Source organism: Arachis stenosperma, chromosome 1 (assembly GCF_014773155.1).
Source record: "Arachis stenosperma cultivar V10309 chromosome 1, arast.V10309.gnm1.PFL2, whole genome shotgun sequence".
NCBI lineage: Eukaryota > Viridiplantae > Streptophyta > Magnoliopsida > Fabales > Fabaceae > Arachis > Arachis stenosperma.
This window is the reverse complement of record NC_080377.1, coordinates 42,961,060-42,971,136: the sequence shown is the minus strand read 5'-3', so window position 1 is coordinate 42,971,136 and position 10,077 is coordinate 42,961,060. Positions and strand designations below refer to the sequence as shown.

The 10,077-nt window shown below is 30.2% G+C and overlaps 1 long non-coding RNA gene across 6 annotated transcripts; it reads right to left on the bottom strand.

The window, feature by feature from the left end:
* Window positions 1-3,844: 3,844 nt before the first annotated feature.
* LOC130971120 (uncharacterized) lies at window positions 3,845-9,169 on the bottom strand. 6 transcript variants are annotated; one of them, XR_009082386.1, is made up of 10 exons: window positions 8,758-9,168; window positions 8,129-8,245; window positions 7,919-8,030; window positions 7,433-7,574; window positions 5,656-6,586; window positions 5,517-5,536; window positions 5,354-5,423; window positions 5,137-5,256; window positions 4,919-4,989; window positions 3,845-4,325 (listed from the first exon to the last, which is right to left on the bottom strand). It is a non-coding gene; the product is annotated as an uncharacterized LOC130971120 (long non-coding RNA). The 6 variants fall into 6 exon arrangements; XR_009082362.1 differs by having other exon boundaries at window positions 5,354-5,412; XR_009082374.1 differs by having other exon boundaries at window positions 5,517-6,586; window positions 8,758-9,169.
* Between the last annotated feature and the right edge of the window lie 908 nt (window positions 9,170-10,077).

The following is a 10,077-nucleotide window of genomic DNA, read 5'->3' as shown; positions in this document are numbered from 1 at the left end:
ACTTACTAAATTAAAATAACATATAAAAGTTAACAAAATATATTTTAATATATAAAATACTAATAAATATTAAATTAAAAGATAAAACACTAATAAAATATATAAAAATAATAAAAAATATCATAAAAAATTTATATAATAAAAAAATTATATGAACTAAAAAACAATAAGAAATAATAATATACAGGAAAAAGTAAAACTGTAACAGCCCCCACGGTTTTGCCTTTGACGATAGGGATGATAGTCAAAACTCCCACACTCACTCGTCAAAACACATCATGTTAGGGAAAGGTATCTACACCCTTATAAGGCATGCTTCGTTTCCCTCTTCAACCGATATGGGACCTTATAATCCACCCCCTAAGGAAGCTCAGCGCTCTCGCTAGCACATCGATCCAGGCTCTAGCTCTGATATTAAAGCGGACAATATCGTACTAACAGGTGATCTAGGTTGTTACAAATGGTATCCTTTATATATAAGAAAATGAAAGGTAAAATTGGTAGAAAAAAATTCACTTAATTTCTCAAAGATAATCAACCTTACACAAAGATAGACATAGAAGATAGAATTTTTCGCTTCATGTAAACGTATGTTTAAAATTAAATTCAAAATTTTAAAAAATTGTCAAATATAAAAATAAACTGATTTTAGTCTCTTTTAATGTTATTGCAGGTATATATTTAATATGATTGATGTCTTCTTTGCTTATAAAAGCCACTAACTATATAGCCATTATTTTACGTCACTCTCTAGTTAATCACTTTGAGACTCATATATATATATATATATATATATATATATATATATATAAAAGTCTAAGCTGAAAAATAAAGTAATGTCTTGAGCATAATTTTCTATGTCACATGTGCTTAGCACAATTCTCAAAGCAGAACCCGTCGTCAATCCATTTTATCTACTAATAGTTTATCAGTTTAATAGTTTAATTGGTTCAACTATATTTCAAGTGCAGCATAATCAAATTATAATAAAATAATATATAAAATATAAATAAATATACATAAATATAAAATATTTTTTAATATAAATCTTAAAGATATACAAACTAAAAATATAATACCAATCAAAATCTCATAATTTTATGTAAGTACAACACAATAATAAAATAAAAAATAGTCAAATCTCAAAAATTAATGTCTCTTTTATTGAAAGAAAGAGTAGGGCTTATTACAGCAAAAAAAAAAACAAATAAGCATAATAAAAATCCTCAACACGTACTCTACATAATAATAGAAAGAGCTCAAAGATTTTTTTATATATATATCTATAATCGATGATATTCTATCTCACATGTTATAAAATGATAAAAAAATAAACATACACAAAAAATATTTATTACTTTATTTTAACTAGTAATTTTTTTATCTAAACATATATATTTTATATCCTTTAATTTTAAATGTGTATTTAGTTTAAATTAGATGTATTAAATTGGTATCTTAAATATAAATATATTTTATGATAATAAAATAAAATAAAATAAATATTACAAAAAAACTAAGTCTTATGATATGAACATAAAAAAAACTTGTATATTGGACTTATCCTTACCTCAATGTCCAAACACTTAGCCAAGATACGCAAATCTACTAATTAGACTTAACTGTTAAAAATACTACTCTAGTTAAATTTATAATTGTAAAAGTCTAACCAGATTAAAAAATCGGTAAATCGGACTATAAATCAGTTCAGTTCGTATTTTGGATCGTTTAAATATACAAACTGATATGAATCGATGAAATCGGCTAAATTCGGTAAGAACTAGCAAAAATCGGTCTAATTGGTTCGGTTTAGTAACCTGTCACTATATGGTGCTCTATAACAATGCATCTCCACCTGTAATCGAGTGCAACCTATGATCTTCCGATGTGCCACTTGTCAACAGGGGACATCTTGTTAATCATAAATTCATAATGTCTCCTAGTTACCACTCACTTTGCTACTGAGTTTTTTATTAAAATACGTAACAAAGACTAATTATATAATAAACCCTTGAATTAAATTTTTTATTTTGTATTATCTATTTTTTAAATTAATTATATTTTTTAATTATGTACTATTATTAATAGAAATTAGTATTTTTACCGGTAATAATATTATGGGAATATAAATTTTTTAAAATTATGGTACATTTTGTTCTAAAAATATAGATTATGCATAACACAAAAGATTTATTAAATCAAAGTACTTTTATAAAAAAAAGAGTCGTAGGTTGACAAAAGTTTTTGGCTAAAAAGATCAAGGTATTTGTAGATAAAAAATCAAATAATAAGATTTTTAGTTATTATTTTTATATGAAAAAGTCTAATTTTTTATTAATAATTAATTTTAACATTCGTTATCTAAAATTTAAAATAATTTAATGTGTATATTTTTATATTTAATTAGGTATTAACTGTTAAGTCTGTTGTACAAATAAAAATAATTAATTTTTATATTTACTATTTAAAAATGATATTTTTTCTCTTCATGTATATAAAATTATAATTAAATATTAGCATAAAAAAATTATATTGATAGTTATAAAATTAACCCAAAATTAATTTTTTTAAAACAATTAAATCTTGATTCTAACTTTTAATTATAACATTAGTATTCTCTCCAAATTATATGTAATAAATATTTGAAAGAAGAGAAATGAAAATATAGATTAGAAAGATAAGCGGTGAAAATTTAAAACTAAATAAAAACTAAAAACTATGTATATAATAACAATAATGATAATATTTTTTATTTAAATTATATTATTTTATTAATTTTATTTTCTGTAGAAGAGAAAGATAGAAAAAATAGAGAATGAGAGAAAAGAGATAGAAAGATAAAGATGAAGAATGAGAGTGAGAGTAAGAGTTTGTTAATTTTGGAAGAAAATTTTTTATTTTAATTGTAAAAAAATATCGGATGACATATTTTGATTTATCAAATTACTAATAAAAAATATAAATTATATAGAGTAAAAATAGTAGAGAGAAATAGAAAAATAGAGAGAGGTATCTGAGAGAATTTAGGAATGGAGTTTATTCATTTTGAAAAAAAAATATTTTCTCTCGATTTTAATAAGAGAGTATCATGTGACACATTTGATTATTAAATTAGATAGTAATATATGATACATAATACTAGCAGAAGACCCGTGCAATGCACGGGTTGAAAATTTCGATTCCTTCTTTTGGATTTGTTTTTTTAATGTTCTTGAATTGTCACTTTTACGTTAATAAAAAGTACTTTTGTTGTTCAATTCTTAACTAAATGTAAAAGATTTATTTAATCTATCACTACTCAATACATAAGTATTTTTTTAACTCTTCATATTTTGCGTAAGTATCGTTGCTTTTCAAAACATTAATTTTGATGAGCACGTCTTCGAATTTGCTATAGAAATCCCACAACTAGAAAATAGATTAATATAGACAGATTTACAGACAGATTTAGTCTTTATTACAGACGGATTTTTGGTTACCGACGAAATTATCGACGGATTTTGTCCCTCTGTAAAAGTCCCGTTGGAAATTATTTACCGACGGATTTTTTTCCGTCAAAAAATTACAGACGGATTTTTACCAATTACCGACGGATTTTCCCTCTGGAAATTTTGCATCCATTTTCGAAGGCGACGAACTTTCCAACGGATTTTCCGTCTGTAATTACAGACGGATTTTCTGACAGATTTTTTATCTGTAATTTAAACCTTGAAAAATCATCTGACACTCTGATTACAGACAAAAAATCTATCTGTAAATCCGTCAATAAGGTAAAATAGATTTTTTTTATTTTTCTAATTACAAAATAATAGGAGTTTACAATAGGAGATTACAAACAATTTTTTTTATTATTATTCAACACAAGGCATTACAATAGGAGTTTACGCTGATGCTACACAATGAAAAAGTTTACAAATAGATCCTGATCAAGTTTCAACAAACAAAAAGAACACGATGATAAGGTATAATTTTTCTTGTTAGTAATGTCAGTTAGAATCAAATACAAAAGCCACCAAGGGCGAATTCAATCCTGCAGCTCAAATTTGTATTTGCTAAGTCTCCGTAAAGAAATTGGCTTACAACAAACATGTAAAACGAGGAGCAGATTTGGCGGTCTTTCTCGCTCTTCTCCTCCAACTGCACTCGCCTATGGCCGAATTGGGAGTGCAGTAACCACTATCACAGATTAGTAAACTTCTATGGATTCTGAAAGTGTTGGAGAAGCGATAACTTCCGAAGGCGACAGATCTATCCATTAAGATGGTTTTTTCTTTCTGCCAGTTTGAGAGATGCGCCTCAACAGTTGAGTTTCCCTTTTCATCCCTCTGTAAGACAAAATCAAAACCTTATCACAAGTAGATAAAGTAGATATAGAGATAGTAAAGTAGCAGTAGCATCAAAAGCAAAATGGAAGCAACGATGTAGAATGCATTTGTCTTCTACTGCATATATCAAGAAACCAGTTAAATGAATTCAAACAAATTACATTAAATGGATTCATTTCCACCACATAGTTGGACAAGGCATTAAGGAGTCTTTGAAAATTCACTCTCATTATTATGCAATTTGTCAAGTTAAATTCTTCAAGATTTCTGAATCTTTTAAGATTGTTTAGAATGATCCTCTTATGGTAAATTAAAGAAAGGGATAGAATATTATTGATGCTACTACATGTCTACATGTAATGTTGAGCAAAGAAAGCCATAAGTCTTTTTTGTTTCTTTCAACAAAATTTCTAGTTTTAAAATTCAGACAGGCCAATACCCAATTTCTAGTTTTAATAATATACTAATCTATTGCTCATTACTTTCTTCAATGTAAACTTGATCATTAGTGGGGCATATTCCACTGCAAAAAATACTACCAATCACAAATGTAAAAGGGCCAATACATACAATTAACATGAATGAAATTCTACCTTGATCATTCCAAGTGCAAAAATACAGCCATATCTCTTTCACTAGCTGCATTAACTACACATGTTGAACCCTGCTTTTACAATAGAAATACAGTAAAGGGACTGGTAATAGACACACACTAATTCATAATATTCTAACAAGACAAAGTCAAATCACTGGTTTTCTTCTTATAACTTAAGAATGTAGAAACTAAAGTGCATTATCAATTTCTGTATACCTTTTTCAGACTGCATAGATGCTGGCAAACTGCATCTGGTACTCCTTTCCTCAAAAGTTCAATGGAAACAGAAGCAACAGTGGATGCAGGTATTCGACCACCAGTCTTTTCTTCTACCCACTAATTGGATAAATATCTTTTAAAAAATTTATTCTATGCCAATATAAAAAAAAAGTCAGCACAATCCAGTAATAAAAATGAACAAAGAGGCTTTTACATCACGCAGATTCGAAGATTTGTAGCCAAAGGCAGCATCTTTAGCAAACTCTGTGTCCCCTGCAGGAATGCTGGATATGAGGCTTATAGAAGATGTCATATTCAAACATAATGAAAAAGAAGTACAAATTATTTGAAAAAATAAGTACAAATAAAGAACTTACAAAAGTTCCCCGTAAGGAATCTTAATCCACACATGATTTGCAAAAAAATAGAGACAAGGAGAAAAGTTAATCAGCAATAATAAAAAAGAAGCAGCTAATTTTGATGAAGAAGAAAGAAATAAAGAAGAGTTGGCTTCACTTGAGCAATTTGGATAAGTGTCTATAAATGTTTTTCCTTCTCAGCAGATTTCCTCTTAGATTTGATTTGATGAGAGATTATATGTAATAGCCGCAAAAACAAAAATAAGCATTGAGAAGAATTCTGCAAATGCTGCTCTAATTGCCATTTCTTTGCACCAAGTTTATCAGCTATATGTGTATATTGTCATGTTCACAGCATTTCAAAATCTGCAAGACTATAACCCCTAATTATGGATCAGTTACGAATCTCTGTAGCTGTTAATTCAAATAATATGTAACCAACTAGAAGTTAATAGCACCATTTAAAGCATTCCAAAAGCTAATAAACTAAAATGAGTGAAATGTTGTAGATGGAAGAAATAGCTAGCTATAGCTTAATTAGTAAATAAATAATAATTGATGATGATAGGCATAGGCATGCAATGTAGGGCATCCATTAGGAGGTGTCACCAAACCAAGAGACAACTCATGCACAAACATGTCAGATCAATCAAAGTTTTATATACGGGGATACTTTTTTGGCACGTTCTCAAATAATAACAACATCCTATTAATTAAAATGAATAGTAGACATATAGATTCCTTTAGTTTCTTCTTTGAAGTCTGTGTGGTCTCGATCAGATAATAATTAGCTTCTACCGGCGATTATAGAGAGGATTAGCTCCCGATGGCACACCCCTCTTCTCTTCTAACTCTGCTCCTTTCCCATTCCCATAAGACACCACCTCATTGTTAGGTGATGAAGATGAACCAGCTCTGCTGTTGCTGCTGAAATTCAACAAACCAAACGCTATGCCACCAAAACCAGAACTGCACAATATCAAAAGAACCAGAAGCATTGAAGAAACAGCTCCCATTTCACTTGTATGCCGCAACTAATTCTCCCTCATCAACATTCTTCATATACATAGTAGCTAGCTGCTCCCTTGCTGATGATGAAATGTATGCAAATAAATAGGCTCAACTAATTAGTAGCGTAACAAATTTATGAATATGAATCTATCTGGAGTAAAAGGAGATAGGGTGGTAGTGTATATATATATAAATGCTTGTGAAGCTATGTTGTGAAGGGGTTTTATAGTGTGTGTCTACCTTGTCATTTGAGTCAAGTGGTACATAGCTAGAGATGGCAAACACCAACAATAAGCAAGGTTATATATAAATGACACGCTAGGGAGAGCTTTTTGTCCAGCATGACAACACTTTTTGATGCTTTGTTATTTGTTGGGATATAGGACACTATGATGTCTTATTATTATATCATCACATGCACCTGCTTTTGTTTTCACCTTTATTTTCCTACTTGTTTAATGCAATCATACAACTATTACCTCCCAAAAGAAACTAACAACCTAGCTATATCCGTACAAAGCAGAGAAGAAGAGCATAAACAACATATTCATGTTAACAGAAAACTAAATTCACAGGAAGGGATAAATAGAGAAAGTTCAAAAATTCATTAATGAAGGCTTTGGCTTCGCCCAATGCAGCAAAACAGGATATAAGACGACAAACTAAATTTGGCAGTATAACTATAATTAGACAAGAAGGAATGGGGAAGTAACGGGGAGAAGCCAAAAGCCCACTCTTTGCAATGGGCAAAAAAAAAACAAACAAAATAAAACAATGGCAACTTAAAATTTTCAAGCATATCATGGTAAGGAAAAATGCATATCAGCTGGCAGAGGGTGTTCAAAAAAAGACCAGTTATTTGATTCACTAGCCTTCAAAGCACTTAAATATTACACAGGTTAATTTAGAAATTGCCTTATAACCTTGTTTCCTATATCTTTGGCTCCCCCGAGAAGCTAATATGGTTCGGAGAAGATCAAACGGGTAAGACCCTATTGTAGCTGCACATCCAGCTAATGCCCCCACTGACATAGGACGGATAAGGGCTCAAACTACTGTGATCCTCTGCAGCCAACAGAAAAGAAACCAATGAACAATATATAGCAAAAATTGGATAAGGTATGAGATATTTCCTGCAAGTAATTGCATCCCTAAAAAGTAAACCATGCATAAATACACACATTAACTGACAACATCCTCCTACTCTATAAAGCCTCACACAAAGTACATTTGGTAAAATCAAATCCAGCAACATATTCGCAAGAGTTTCAACAGTTCATGAAACAATAATTTAGAAGTTGTATAACTGATAATGACATGATAACTGATAAAACACAGCCTAAGTCTCCAAAGAAATACTTTGCTAATAAAGCGAGTATATTGCAACACTGAGTAATAAAGTAAAATACCTGACTTGGAAGAACCAGAGGCAAGAGTTTTCAACTTATGTAAAACTCTAAACTGTATAGCTGTATATCGCATAACCATAAGCAATGCCGGTACATTCCCCCGCCAAAAACCCTGTAAATTTGTCATAGAAACTTATGCTGATAAGTGATAACTTACAAAAGAAAATGCACTTGAACAGAATTGGATAAACTGTGCGCTATTGTTTAGACCTGAAAACCTTCTTCTCTGAAAATATCTTTAGATGCTTGAAATATACCAGTGTATTTTGATGGTGCAGCAAAATCCTTGCGTAGTAAAGCCCATGAAGATGTGGGCTCTAGTTGAACCTATCATTGTCAATGAATATGAATATTGAATAAAACATCATTTTTTGAGGGAAATAAAATAAACTTGAAAGGAGGCAACGACAAAAGAATAAACTAAATGAAAAGCACCAAAATCTTATAAGCACAAGAAGAACGAGGTGAATAACAATTGAATCGGATCCATAATTTTAACACTCAGATCATACTCAATCACTATCAATGGCGTCAAACCAAGATAGATGTATTATTGGCTAAGAAAACCAATAAGAAACTTAAAAACCGTCCATCTAATGGAAATTAATTATAACTTAGACTTATAAACAAAATCAATAACAGCAAGCGAATATTCATATATTCATCTAATGGAATTAGAGGATTAGAGTTCCTTCACAGAAAGCTTGCCATCTCTGTCTCTGTAATAAAACCCTAAATTGTTTTGAGAAGATAGAAATTGCAAAAAAAAATTGATAAACCTAAAATTGGCACAGAAAAATTTGAGCCCTAAGCAACAGAATCATAAAATCAGAGTATACCTCTTTATAGCCTGGAGTGTTGTCCGGGGGAGCTTGGTGGTTGCTCCGAGGAGAATCTCACGGATGACGATGTTGGACACGGTGGCGAAGAGGTGGAAGAAAAACGCCGATGGTGGCCAAAGGAGGAGGAGAAGCGCGTGGGGACGAGGGGGAGGCTCGGGAGCAAAATTGCCGGAGGTGTATGAAGCGAAGGGGTAGGAAAAGGAGCACGAGGAGGACGGCGTCTGGTTTCTGGAGGAAGGTGAAGCCACGGCGGCCATTGTTGAATTGATTCGAATTGGATGTGACTAAAACTCATGCGACGAGGAGACACGACGCAAGCGGCGGTGGCGGCAGAAGAAGAAGCTCGTGGAAGGAGAGAAGAAGAAGCTCGTTTTAGTTGAGTGGAGTGTGAATGGAGCTCAAAAGAGTGGGGTAGAATTAGGTTTAATCTAATATTTTTCGACGGAAAATTTTAAATTTATAATAATTTAATAAAATACAATATTTTGTTTATTTGATTACAGACAAAAAATTTGTCTGTAATCATTTTTCACGAAAAAAAAATTAATTTTTCTGATAGAATTATAGACGGATTCTCTTTTTTCTCTGTAATTTATGCTAATTCATTTTTTTGTTTTCCGACAAAAAATCTCTCTAAAATTCCGTCTGTATTTCCGTGGGATAAAATCCGTCGAAAATATCCGTCTGTAATAACTAGTTTTTTAGTAGTGTCCTGTCTCATAGAATATTGTATCTTGTTCAACTTCATAAATTATACAACAACAAATACAACTTAAAAATATAAACAACACAATTAAGAAGATAAACATAAATAAGAACCAAAACAAATATAATTTATGTATATAAAAAGAATTCTTTCATCGCATTAAAATTTAAGGAAGGGAGCAATTGAAATTGAACCGTATAAGATTTTATAGGATTTTTCACGTATTACAACAAAAATATATTATTATTCAAATGCATAAAATTAAATCTTCTAATATTGAGATAAATAAGAGTCAAAATTGAGAAAAATTATCAGTAATCAAAAGAGTAAAAATTGCTTTAGTTTCATACTTGAACCTAAAAGAAATATTTGGTTTCCTAATAAATTAAAAATGTTATCGGTAAGACATAATAATAACACAAAAATTCATATTAGTTATGAGCTAAACAAATAATATCAAATTTAAAAAAATTTTCATACACATACGCAAGTCGCAAGTTTATTGACCTAAGATCTCAAATGCAAGTAATTCTCCTAACACAATAAGAACAGAGTTATTATTATAAAATATATAGTTAAACTTACTCTATAGTAAATCAACTAATCATAAG